Source organism: Polypterus senegalus, chromosome 3 (assembly GCF_016835505.1).
Source record: "Polypterus senegalus isolate Bchr_013 chromosome 3, ASM1683550v1, whole genome shotgun sequence".
Taxonomy (NCBI): domain Eukaryota; kingdom Metazoa; phylum Chordata; class Cladistia; order Polypteriformes; family Polypteridae; genus Polypterus; species Polypterus senegalus.
Genome location: NC_053156.1, coordinates 29,438,821 through 29,453,085, shown reverse-complemented (window position 1 = coordinate 29,453,085; position 14,265 = coordinate 29,438,821). Strand labels below are relative to the sequence as shown.

Here is a 14,265-nt window from a genome sequence, read left to right as displayed (position 1 = left end):
TAGCATGTCATTTAAAGCACACATTGCAAAGTTGTCTAAATCATGTTTGTTCCATTGAAAAAATGTTAGGAAATTAAGGCGTTTTCTAAATAAAAATCTTATTTACTGAACTTCTTCCAGGAAGTGTCCAGCCATCGAACCATTAAAATCAACGACCTAATAAGCCTATTCTGTTTGTGTTTTTCTACAGGGCTTCAAAGAAAAAAAAGAAAAAACAGAAGAAGCTAAACTCATTCTCAACTTGATATTACACATTTCTCCAGCTCTTATGACTGACTAACTTTTTAATCTCTCCCTTCATCATCTCTAATGGCAACTTCTTCTCACCTGCTCTCAACTTTTCTTCTTTCATCTTCCTTATCTTTGTTCCCTACTTACCCTCTTGTATATGTCACCTGCTTTTTCCCTTTCAGTTGCACACCTTATGAAGGCTTAACAGCCAAGATGTTGTGTCTTTAATTTCCTTTCTTTTCATCATGGAAATAACCTTTTAATCTTTCTTTTCCTAAACAGAATCACACTGCCATACACAGTCCTATACTTACTCCTGTATACTGTGTAGGACCTTGGGATGGTGTTCAGTCACATCCATCTTCTGTGCCCATAAAGTCATTCTGTAACTTAACTTCCTACATTAGTGGCAGTACAATACAATACAATACAATATAATAAAATACCATTTATTTTTGTAAAGCCAAATATTACACGAGAAGTGCTGCAATGGGCTTTAACAGGCTCTTTTGACAGCTCCCCAGCCCTGACTCTCTAAGAAGACATGGAAAAACTCTTAAAAAAAAACCTTGTAGGGAGAAAATGGAAGAAACCTTTTGGAAGGCAGTTCAAAGAGAGACTCCTTTCCAGGTAAGGTTGGGCGTGCAGTCGGTGTCAAAAAAAGGGGGTCAATACAACAATACACAGAACAGAACACAAGTAATTCTCAACCCTTGTGGCAGATCTAAGCAGTGGAAAATGTGAAATTTCAACTGAAAACAATATTATGTTTTGGTGTAGGAACGGCATGGCATGACATTCATACAAGACGCGCAAAATTCTTTTGTCCATTACCTTTTTTATTATGTAAAGAATCATCTTTATTTCTAAAGACATGTAAAGTGACTGATTATAGTGGGTTATGCTGTTTTTTGCATCTATTTCATTATACAGCCCACTTCTGTTCAGTCTTCTGACTCATGATTGTATGGTTATGTAGAGCTCTAAAACCCTTGTAAAGTTTGAGGATGATATCATGGTGATGGATTCCATCAGAAATGAGGATTAGTCAGCTTAGAGAATGGAGCTACGATGATTACTGGACTGGTACAAACAGTACAATTTCTTTCTTAATATTGACAAGATGAAGAGATTATTGTTAACTTCAGGCACATGCTGTCCACACCCCACTGCACATTCGAAAACTCAGCAGTGGAATTGGTCAAGTGCACCAAATTCCTTAGTGTACACCTGGCAGAAAACCTTACTCTCCACAGCCAAGAAGGCACAGCAGCATATCTAGTTCCTTCAGTGGCTAAAGAAGGCAGACCTACCAACCCCTCATTCTCACCGTTTTTTACACCATTGAAACCATTCTGACCAGCTGCATCACTGTCGGTTTGAGAAATGCAGTGTCTCAGACACACCTACATCACTGTGTGGCTGGCATAGAAAAAATGTTTGCAAGTGCCCCATGATGCTTTCTTTGCACACCCAGCATGACACTACAGAGCATTATCAGCCACTGTATCTATGAGTATGTAACGCTGATCCTAGTAGTGGGTTAAAAAATAGCCGGAAACTAGTATAAACATTTAAACACAAAAGGTGCATGAAGAAGGATAATGGAAATGTGTCTGTGTTTTCACATCTTAAAGGTAATCTCTTTTTTATGAAATTGTATGAAATTGTATGTAACCTGTGTGTAATACCTGAGCCTAAAGTGCTAAAGAAAAAAGAAACACACAAGCTGTACTTTTCAGTTCATGAGGGGTGGGTGCCTGCTATTGAATCTGAGGAGGGCAAACCTGTCTACCACTATCTGCAAGAAAGTTTACTGTTCTGAAACTTACTTCTATCAATTTTATCTTAGGAAGGCAATGGTGATGCGGTGGTTAGGAGTGCTGTCTCACAGTTTAAGTCACATTTTTGATCATAATAAAAAGTTCAATAATTTTACTAGCTATCATTGACACTTAAAAGACAATTGTACTATTATAATCCATTGAAAGCTAATTCTTTCTCTCTGCCAATAAGGAATACCAGAATCACCCTGCAGCTTTCAGTCAATGATAAACAAGTGTTTCATGAGATGAAAAAATGGGACTTATTGAGGCTACGATCAATGCTTTTTGATAACTTGGCTTTCTAATCAAACCGATGTATATATCTGAACTGACTTATATATCCAAACGGATGTATCTGAACCAGTAGATATATCTGAACAGATGTATCTGAACCAATCTATATATCTAAACCAATCTATTTTAACCAAAATATATATCTAAAACAATGCATTTCAACAAATACATATATCTCAACCAATATATATATATATATATATATATATATATATATATTGTCAGGGATGCCAGGGGCCATGACCCGCCGGGGCCAGGAGGGACCGGAAGAGGGTCAGAGCCCGCCTGGACCACGGGGTTTGCCTTCCGGTTGCTTTGGGGCCACGGGTCAAGGGCATGGAAGCCCTTCCCTGTAGGGGCCCGTGGTCACCGCCAGGAGGCCCCCAATGCCTTGGGACTTGTTTCCCCAGCACTCCCGCCACACCAGGAAGTGCTGGGGAAGATTTATGACGGCCTCGGAGAGCAGCCGGAGGACAGCCGGCACTTCCGCCACACTTGGGCGTGGCCAGAAGTAGATTGCCGGGAACACCTGGGGCTCATCCGGGTCCTCTATAAAAGGGGCCGTCTCCATTCATTCGGAGCTGGAGTCGGGTGGAAGGAGGACGAAGCAGTGGAGAGTGGAGGCGGCCCGAAGAAAGGCATTGTGGCCAGGACTTTGTGTGATTTGGGGTTTGTGCACTGAACTGGGTCTTTGTGACCATTATTTGGGGTCTTGTGACCATAATTATTGTAAATATTTGTTAATAAACGTGTGGTGGTTTTACAACAACATGTCCGCCTGTCTGTGCCCGGGTGCCGTTCACATCTGGCGTAGTCGGCAGGATGCTCCACCTGTTTCAAGGCGGAGACCTGTTCAAAAAAATATTGTTGTGGACGGCCCGTGCAGCAGGGGACCCCACCCACGCTGGGTGCTGCGCACACAGCCCCGCTGGGTAAAGGAACCCCACGGACCGCCAGGGGTCCGCAGGAGGGCCGTTATTCCCTGAAGCGGGCGGGCGGCGTACATTGGAGGAGTGCAGCGGGCTCCACGATCGCGCCGTTGCTGGAGGCGCCGGGACGGCATGGCGCCCAGAGAGGCCACGCCGAGGACGCTTCCTCGGTTAGACGGGACCTGGGAGGTGAGTTCCCTGCCTATCGGCCGGCCCTTGGGGCCGGGCGTGTTTTGTTTTCCAGGCAGGGACCTCCCGGATCCGCGTCAGTGGCGGGCGATGCTGGTTTGCGGGCTCCGGTAGACGGCGGCAGCCGAGGGCTGCGGAGGAAGAGACGCTGCAGCTCGAAGGTGCTGGCAACACAAGGCTGCCGGCAAGCACGCCGCCGCCGCAGAAGGGGAGCCAAGATGGCCGGACCAGAAGTCCCTCCCCTGACAGGCACGCCGATTGGGCGGTGTGTCTTGTGTGCCCGCCGATGACTGCAGAGAGGCGGACCAAGGAATGTCCATCACGGGCAGGGGAGACCCGATTGGGCCGGAGGAAAGGCCCACAGGAAGTGGCCGGCGCCGGAGGCTGACAGACAGGTAGGCTCCAGCGCCGGTTAACTTCCTGTCTTTGCCGGCTGCTCTGGCGGAGCTGGAGGCGCCCTTCAGCCCGTGGAGCAGCGTATTACAGATGCTACGTGCCCTCCGGGCTGAGGTGCTGGAACTGGAGAGGAAGGCGCCGCGCTGCTGAAACGCTTCGATCGACAACGGACGGCGCGACGCTGGAATCTCCAGCCGGAGAGGTACGGCGGAGACGGTGAGTACAGCCGATCCGCATAGCATGCGGGAGGGTCTGTTGAAAAGGCTGTGATGATAACGATCAGTTCCGAGTAAGCAGCCCTCCGACAGGAGGTCGGCGCCGCTGGCTGTATGCGCGGGCGGGGGGAGTCCGTGAGGACGCTGAATGGACACGGGCTGCTAAGTGCCCCGGGTCCTAGCGCCCTCCGCCCCGAAGTCGGCTGTGGTCTTGCGCCGACTATAGGGACGCAGACGGACAGAGGCGCTTTTATTCCATAAGGAGTCTCAAACCGCCATGGCGCCCCAGAGTGAACGGAGGAATAAGAGGCTGGGTGCCGATTCCTCCGATATGTTGTGGACGCAGACGGGAAAGGGCTCGTGTTGATTAATACGGAGTCGCATATCGTCAAGGCGTCCGAAAGTGAGGGGAGGATTAAGCGGCTGGGTGCCGCTTCCTCCAATATGGTGAGACGCGTTGCTGGGTGCACGCGTACGGCTGGCTGCCCTCTGGGAGAGCAGAGGGAATCCCTGAGGCAGGCGAGAGAGAGCAGGCGGTGCCGACGACTCCATCATCGAGAGGGACACGGAAGCCGCGAGAGGGTGCCGATCAGGCAAGTGCCGGGTGCCGGTTGAGGGGAACGCTGCCCGTGCGGGCACGAGCTGGGTGCTTTGGCAGCGGTTCTGCCCCTGTATTCTCTTTGTAGGGACGGACCCCGGCGAGTTGAAGGAACCCCTTCAGGCGGAACAGCCCTCTGATGTCGGGCCGCCTGCAGATTGATCTCTGCCGGTGCGCAGGTGCGCTCACAGCTGGAGGAGCCAACGGGGGAACAAGTGGCTCAGAACAAAGGGGCGTGGAGGTCCCGGAGGGGGTGCCTACCGAGGAGGCCCCGGGGTGCCGGTAAAAGGGGGGAGCACAACCTGTGCGAGGCACAGGGATGCACCATGGGTTGGTGCTCAGATTGTGTCTCCGCCCCTGTCCCTGCTAGGAGTGCGGGCCGACCCCGCTATCCTCGAGTGGGACCCGCTTGGGCTCTGCTGCCCTCGCGGACGGGTCGCCTTACCCACGCAGTGGTCTTCGCTGGCTGTGGGCACTGTCAGGGATGCCAGGGGCCATGACCCGGCCGGGACGCCAGGAGGGACCGGAAGAGGGTCAGAGCCCGCCTGACCACGGGGGTTTGCCTTCCGGTTGCTTTGGGGCCACGGGTCGAGGGCATGGAAGCCCTTCCCTGTAGGGGCCCGTGGTCACCGCCAGGAGGCGCCCCAATGCCTTGGGGACTTGTTTCCCCAGCACTCCCGCCACACCAGGAAGTGCTGGGGGGAAGATTTATGACGGCGCCCGGAGAGCAGCCGGGAGGACAGCCGGCACTTCCGCCACACTTGGGCGTGGCCAGAAGTAGATTGCCGGGAACACCTGGGGCTCATCCGGGTCCTCTATAAAAGGGGCCGTCTCCATTCATTCGGGGTGGAGTCGGGTGGAAGGAGGACGGCAGTGGAGAGTGGAGGCGGCCGAAGAAAGGCATTGTGGCCACGACTTTGTGTGATTTGGGGTTTGTGCACTGAACTGGGTCTTTGTGACCATTATTTGGGGGTCTTTGTGACCATAATTATTGTAAATATTCTGTTAATAAACGTGTGGTGGTTTTACAACAACATGTCCGCCTGTCTGTGCCCGGGTGCCGTTCACATATATATATATATATATATATATATATATATATATATATATATCTGAACAGACATATTCAATCCAATGTAACAATTCAAAGCAATATATCTAAACTAATGTTTATGTATCATAACAAAGCTATACAAATCAATTTATATACACCTCAACCAATGAATGGATATATATATATATATATATATATATATATATATATATATATATATATATATATATATATCTGAACTGATGTCTTAAAACCAATGTACACATTTAAACCAATGTATCTGAACAAATATATATATCTGAACCAATTTATATATTTTTATCTATTTACAGAGAAATTGTTTCGTTGTATGGTGGGTGCAGCAATGCTCCGTACTAGTGCATGCTCCCCAACGTGACCTGACAAATGTCTACGAGTGGAAATGTGTATGTCTGTCTGGCCCAGAAGTGAGAGGTGGAGTCGGGGTAAGGGCTCCACCTCTGAGGAAACATTATAGCTTAGCTACTAATAAAACAAATGGGGCCAGCACGTCAGCAAAACGAAACCTCTGAAGAAAGACAAAGTCACTTAGCCGCTAACATCGGCAAAACGGTATTCCTCTTATTTTTCCTCCTACCGCTAATGCAGAAGTGATGCGAGCACATCGACAAAACAAATCCTCCTAGGAGAGAAATGCCCAGAGTAGTTCCTTTCAATTACCTTACATCTCTACATTTCAGGGTTTTTCTCTAACTATTTCAATAGCTTCTAGGACCCCAGGCTTTTTACAGCACAGGCTTACACAATTAGTATACTGTATAATTTTCTGTATTTCTGCATAAATATGACCTAAAACATCATCAGATTTTTACTCAAGTCCTAAAAGTAGATAAAGAGAAACCAGTTAAAAAAATGAGACAAAAATATTATACTTTGTCATTTATTTATTAAGGAAAATGATCGAATATTACATATTTGTGAGTGGCAAAAGTATGTGAACCTCACGGATTAGCAGTTAGTTTGAAGGTGAAATTCGAGTCAGGTGCTTTCAATCAATGGGATGACAATCAGGTGTGAGTGGGCACCCTGTGTTATTTAAAGAACAGGATCTATCAAAGTCTGCTCTTCACAACACATTTTTGTGGAAGTGTATGATGGTACGAACAAACGATATTTCTGAGGACCAGAAAAAGAGTTGTTGATGCTCATCAGGCAGGAAAAGGTTACAAATCCATCAGAAAAGAGTTTGGACTCCACCAATCCACAGTCGGACAGATTGTGTACAAATGAAGGAAATTTAAGACTATTGTTACCCTCCCCAGGAGTGGTCGGCCAACAAAGATCACTCCAACAGCAAGGCGTGTAATAGTGAGCAAGGTCACAAAGGACCTCAGGGTAACTTCTAAGCAACTGAAGGCCTCTCTCACATTGGCTAATGTTCATGTTCATGAGTCCACCATCAGGAGAACACTGAACAACAATGGTGTGCATGGCAGCGTTGCAAGGAGAAAGCCACTGCTCTCCAAAAAAAACATTGCTGCTCATCTGCAGTTTGCTAAAGATCATGTGGACAAACCACAAGGCTGTTGGAACAATGTTTTGTGGACGGATGAGACCAAAATAGAAATTTTTGGTTTAAATGAAAAGCGTTATGTTTGGAGAAAGGAAAACACTGCATTCCAGCATTAAAACCTTATCCCACCTGTGAAACATGGCAGTGGTAGTATCAGGGTTTAGGACTGTTTTGCTGCATCTGGGCCAGGACGGCTTGCCTTTATTGATGGAACAATGAATTCTGAATTATATCAGAGAATTCTAAAGGAAAATGTCAGGACATCTGTCCATGAAGTGAATCTCAAGAGAGGGTGGGTCATGGAGGAAGACAATGACCCTAAGCACATAAGTCGTTGTACCAAAGAATGGTTAAAGAAGAATAAAGTTAATGTTTTGTAATGGCCAAGTCAAAGTCCTGAGCTTAACCCAAGTGAGCAGTTAATGTGTGGAAACCCACCAACATCCCAGAGTTAAAGCTGTTCTGTACAGAGGAATGGGCTAAAATTCCTCCAAGCCGGTGTGCAGGAATGATCAAAAGTTACTGAAAACGTTTAGTTGCAGTTATTGCTGCAAAGGGGGGTCACACCAGATACTGAAAGCAAAGGTTCACATACTTTTGCCACTCACAACTATGTAATACTCAATCATTTTCCTTCATAAATAAATGCCCAAGTATAATATTTTTGTCTCATTTGTTTAACTGGTTTCTCTTTATCTACTTTTAGGACTTGAGTGAAAATCTGATGATGTTTTAGGTCATATTTATGCAGAAATATAGAAAATTCTAAAAGGTTCACAAACTTTCAAGCATAACTGTATATATATACTGTATGTATATCCTATATATATATATATATATATATATATATATATATATATATATATATATATAGGAGTGCTCCTACCTTACACCATATGCTTGTTGCTTGCTTGCATAAGTTGCCACCATGCTCATATATATAAGTTTGAAAGATGGATTTATATATATAATGTTTCATTATGCCTGTTTGTCTGCAACTTCTTTCCATTCATTTCTTACCCAACAGTCTCTCTTTTTTTTATATTTCACATTTTGCTATAACTAGTTTTTTCTGACCAAACAAATCCCTCAGAATCCCTGTTCTTTAAGTATAATAATGTCTTCCCAGCCTCACCCAACTACATTTTTCTTTAAATAAACTTGCTTTATTATTATTATTATTATTATTATTATTATTATTATTATTATTATTATTATTATTTAATCACAGTAAAATACTCAATAAATTTACCTGATGCTCATAGAAATCAAATATACCTGGTGCTTTCCTCTCCAGTAGCCTGCTTGGGTTTTGCTCTTGCTTCTGCTTTGTAGTTCTATTTTAATCACCTTTTGTTTCTTCAAACACTGACTCTTATCTCTCAGACATCTGCACTATCTCTGACTCATTTGCAGCCATGCAATGCACATTCTCAACAACTTTCACTCATTTGCCATACCTCTCTGAATCAATCAATCAATCTTCACACATTCTCACATTGCCCCAACAGTGTGTTTAATATCATGGGAAGAAAGACATAAAATGGACAGTTTAACTCCCACTAATAATTTGATTAAGTTCTTGCTGTAAAAATGTGGGCAGAACAGTACTGGAAGAGGAAAAATGAGTGTAAATTTAATGAGGTTTAAATACCACGCATTATCACAGAGTACTTTACAAATAAACAAAGATTACACTGCTTAATAAAAATGTAATGTCTGGTATGTAAGTAAAAGCATGATAACAAAATTCTATAAACAGCAGAAGGCAGAAATTTTCATGGTCAACTGTCATTGTTCTGGGGGAGAAATCGTGACTAATTATAAATACTTAGCAGCTCACCTAAATAATCATCTTAACTGAAATATAAATATAAAAGCCACATACTCTAAACCCAATCAGAAAATATTTTCTCCTACATAAAGTGACTGTTTAAAGTAGACAAAGACCTAATGTTGTCCTTTTATAACAGTGTGTTCTTGTCTGTCATCAGTTTCGGCTTCATTGCCTGGTTTAGTGGTCTGACGAACCAAAATTTAAAAAAGCTTTGGCAGATTACCAAACTTGCAGCTAGAGTTACTGAGGTTGACATAGACAGTTTGTTAACTGTGTGTCAGACAGTGATGTTGAAATAACTGAAAATCATCTCACTTGATAACAGACACACTTTACACCCAGAATTTAACTTCAGTAAATCAGGGAGCTCAGTCACTTTAAAGACCAATGAAAATCACCCCATAAATTCCTTTCTTCTCAGTTCCATGTGTTTTTTTAATAAGGAATATGGGAAAAAATAAAAAAGTATGAGAGGTTTCATATATAATATGTAACCATGTTAGTTAAATAAGCACTAGTAGTTGTTAACATATTAAAAAAACCACACACACACACACATGATCTATGTTTGAAATGATATAAATATTTTAGCATTTCTGCATAAGTTATAACCCGTTTAATTTCTATGTATTTGCCTTATTTCATTTCTGTCTGTTATTGGATACAAATAAGAAGGCACATTTCATGCATTCTTGTGTGAATATGAGTGACTAAAAACCTTGAATCAGAAAAAAAATTACATATCAAAGTGAAAAACAAAAAAGTCCTACTTTAAAACAAAGTATTAAAAGCAGAAATGACAGACGTTTAGCATTCCAACCTTTCAGCTTGTAAACTCCCTTCACTCCATGTGTATGGAATTGGCAGTGTGGTCTGGTCGTTAAAAACTTACTGCTACAATAGCCATCAAAACAAAGTGATGTGTGATCCTAAGCAGGTTGCTCAGTCTGTTTAATCCAATTTATGGTCTCAGGGGGACGGGTCCTATCCCAGCATTACAACTGTAGCTTTACTTGTAAACCTGTTTTACGTAGAACCTTTGATCTGTTCAGCCCTACTGAAAGTTGCAAATGATCGGATGATTGCTAATGATTGTGGAGATGGTGCTTTTTTGGTACTATTGGATCTGTCTAATGTTTTTGATACAACTGACCTCAAAGTACTGTACTTCTGAATCACCTTGAGAATTATGTAGGCCTTTATGGTACTGCCCTAAAATGGTCCACTTTGTATTTAACCAAAAGCACCTTATTGGTTAATATTGGAAGTGAACACTCATCAACTGAAACTATTGTCATGGTGTCCCTAAAGACTCCGTCCTTGGGCCAACAATATTTTCAATACATATACTTCCACTTGGGAACAGTATTGGGAAAATGCTCTATGCAGTAAATGTAATGTAAAGTAATCTTTTTAATGCTATGATGATAATTGTCAATCATATCTGTCCATTAAGCTTAATAATCCTTGCTAACTTTTTATACTTAGTGAGTGTTTTAAGGAGATAAAGGCCAGGATGGCCAATAAAATTCTACAATTTAAACATTTTCTACAAAAAACAGAGGTTGTGTTGTGTCTTCCAGATAAATACCTCCCTCTGTCATCAGTTGCTCTTGATTGGTTATCAAAATATGCTATTGTTGCAAAGTGTATTCTGACTTCGGTATGAACTTCCCTAGTTTTAGTTATGAAATGCTATTGTAGTTTTAGTTATGTTGTTGTTTTTTATGTAGTTTTAGTTATGCAGTGTTATGTAGTTTTAGTTATGAACTTTTTGTAGTTTTAGTTTTGAACTTTATGGATGTGATTAGAGAGGACATGCAGGCGATGGGTGTAACAGAACAAGATGCAGAGGACAGAAAGATATGGAAGAAGATGATCCAATGTGGCAACCCCAAACGAGAGCAGCTGAAAGAAGAAGAAGTTATGAACTTCCCCAAAAACAATTGCTCTTGTGTTTAGTTAGCAGCATACTAAATGTGTGTATTGATAGTACAGGTGTTAGTTAATGCTACACCATACAGATCACATGCACCAGGCTTCTCTGTTAAGCTGCCAGATGCATGGCGGATGCTTAAGGGGTGCTAGGAAGAAGCTGTTTGTATGATGCCATGTTCTTTTCTTTGTTTCTGGAAAGGAAAATGAAATATACTTCTGCTTCTCCTTTACGTGCCTCTTAGTTGACTTCTTTTGAACAAAGCGCAGAGTAGGATGGATTGAAGTTGTTTACTCTGTGCCAAATGTTAAAAAGTTTTGACTGTGATCTTAGTTTTGACAAACAAATGAGTTCCATTGTAAATACTGTTTTTTTTATTTCAATTTAGGATAATCTCTAAAAGTAAGACTTTTCCCAATTTGTCTCACTATAGACAGTCATCCACGCCTTTGTGTCCTCTCAATTAGATCACTGTAATTTGTTATATTCAAGTTTGAGATTCAGGTTTGCTTGTTCACATTTGAATCAGAATGCAGTAGCCGGACTACTCAGTAGCACAAAGAAGAGAGAGCATATTCTTTTTCGGTTCTAGGTTCACTTTCGCTGGCTTCCTGTTTTTTATCGTAATCATTTTAAGGTTTTATTGTTTGTTTTTAATGCACTTGATGGACTGGCTCATTCATAGATTGCTGATTTCATTATTCCTTATTGTTCACACACATCACTACATTCATCTGATCAACACCTGTTGGTGGTGCTACAGTCACGCCTAAAAATAAAGTGTGATTGTGCTTTTTCTTGCGTAGCACCCAAGTTAGGGAACATATCACCTCTTACCATCGGATCAGTCTCATCAATTACACCTTTTAAATCTATTTAGCTTATAAATGATTTGTTAATGTATTCTTTTATGTATGTTTTTATATTCTACTTCTGTTGTCTTATTTTATTTTTATCATTTTCTTAATTTATATACTCCTATAAAGACTTTGGTCAACCTTGGTTGTTTTAAAATGTGCTTTTTAAATAGAACGTATTTACTTACTCACTATTCCTTGAACAGCGTAGTTCAGCAGAGAAGTTATGAAACTGCTGTGGTTAAGATGGCATTGAATGTGGCTGACAGATGTTTTTAGAGGTCATCCCCTATGTTCATTGATTCCTATTGCAGTCTATTAAAACTGAAATACGCAGAATCCATGTCCTAACTGTGAAAAACATACTCAGTGGACAACAAAACCACATTTGCACAGGAAGATGTGTTAGAGTAAAAACTTGGGCTGTTTAATAAGCTTTGAAGAGGGCGGAGTTTTGAGATTGAAAATTACAGAAAGCCATCTCATACCAAACAGTATCTGCTGTTTGATTCACACCACCAGCTAGAACACAAACTAATGGTTGTTAGAGTTCTGTGCCAATGAGCTGAAAAGGTGACAACTAGCAAAGAATGCGAGAACTATAAATATTTAAGTATCAGAAGCACTTTGACTGTGTGTGACTAGCTAGACTAGGTTTTGTTAAAACAGCAAAATAGTCAACAAGCTTAGGAGAGAAGTAGGACAGGCAAAATAAAATTCAGGTATCTTAAAAACTCAAAATGATATCCCTGTGTGTTTCAGACCCAACAACACATGTAAAAAGAGGCGATACCTGGACCCTACAGAACTGGCACAGGTAGTCCAACTTGGCCAGGATGGCACATCAATACTTGCCATTGCCTTCTCCCAGCACAGTCTCAGGGGCATGGAGGAGATTCCAGGAGGCAGGCAGCTGCTCTAGGAGAGCTGGACAGGGCCCCTTGTAGAAAGTTCTTAACTCATCAGCAGGACCCACCGGTATCTGCTTCTTTGGTCAAGGAGGAACAGGATGAGCACTGCCAGAGCCCAACAAAATGACCTCCAGCAGGCCACTGGTGTGAATGTCCCTGACCAAACAATCAGAAATAGACTTATTTATTTTAAAATAATAGATAACAATAATAAAAATCCTCGGGTACTGTTTAGAACACTTGCTAAATTAACAAATGGGAATTTAGATCTACAGTGCAAAATACCAACAGATATTAACAGTACAGACTTTATTAACTTCTTTAATGAGAAAATTAAAAATATAAGATCCCAGATCTCAGCATCACAATTGAAAACTACATACTAGCTTGGCAGAGCCGGTCTCACATTGCATTCAACACTTTAGAAATTTTAATCCTGTAACTGAACAGGATGTCTTGACTTTAACTTCTAAAATGAAACCCACTACTTGTTCCTTAGATCTAGTGCCAATAAAATTAGTAAAAAGTGCAATGGATGTTTTTGCAGCACTTGTTCTTAACATTATCAATAGTTCATTTTTGCATGGCACAGTACCTGATACACTAAAAGTTTCAGTCATCAAACTATTACTTAAAAAGTCAGACCTAAACCCACACATACTAAATAATTATAGGCCCATTTCAAATTTACCATTTCTCTCTAAAATACCTGAAAAGTAGTCACTAATCAGCTTCAGTCACACCTTACGCATTATATTTTATCTGAGAAATTCCAGTCTGGCTTCCGCACTGGTCATAGTACAGAAATGGCACTAATGTTTGCCTGGTTTAGTTCTTATTTATCAAATCAATTCCAGTATGTACAGAAATGTGCTGATAGTACTCCATCATTATACACAGAAGTGAGAACTGGTGTCCCACAAGGCTCAAAACTGGGGCCTTTACTGTTTTCACTTTACATACTTCCACCAGGATCTATCATTAGAAAACATCATGTTAATTTTCACTCGTATGCAGATGACACCCACTTATACCTTTCTTTTACACCATATGAAGTTTCTCTGATGTTGTCTTTAATTAGTTGTGTTAGGCTGTTTAATAAGCTTTAAAGAGGGTGGAGTTTTTGAGATTGAAAATTACAGAAATCCATCTCATATCAATCAGTATCTGCTGTTTGATTCATACCACCAACTAGAACATAAACTAATGGTTGTTAGAATTCTGTGCCAATGAGCGGAAAAGGTGACAACTGACAATGAATGTAAGGACACGAAATATTTAAGTTTCAGAAGCACTTTGAAAGTGTGTGACTAGCGAGGCTAGGTTTTGTTAAAACAGCAAAATAGTCAACAAGCTTAGGAGAGAAGTAGGACAGGCAAAATAAAGTTCACGCATCTTAAAAACTCAAAACGATATCCCTGTGTGTTTCAGTAAAAAGAA

At 41.8% G+C, this 14,265-nt stretch overlaps 1 protein-coding gene across 7 annotated transcripts in view; it reads right to left on the bottom strand.

The window, feature by feature from the left end:
* LOC120524963 (prostaglandin D2 receptor 2-like) overlaps positions 1-14,265 on the bottom strand; it is a 136,959-nt gene that overhangs the window by 30,347 nt on the left and 92,347 nt on the right. Inside the window, exon 1 of one of the 7 annotated variants that reach the window (XM_039746883.1) lies at positions 8,537-8,845. The exons of the other annotated variants lie outside the window; for them this stretch is intronic. The gene's annotated coding sequence lies outside the window, so the exon portion shown is untranslated. Of the gene's footprint in view, positions 1-8,536; positions 8,846-14,265 lie in introns of those variants that run through there. 7 annotated transcript variants of the gene reach the window in all.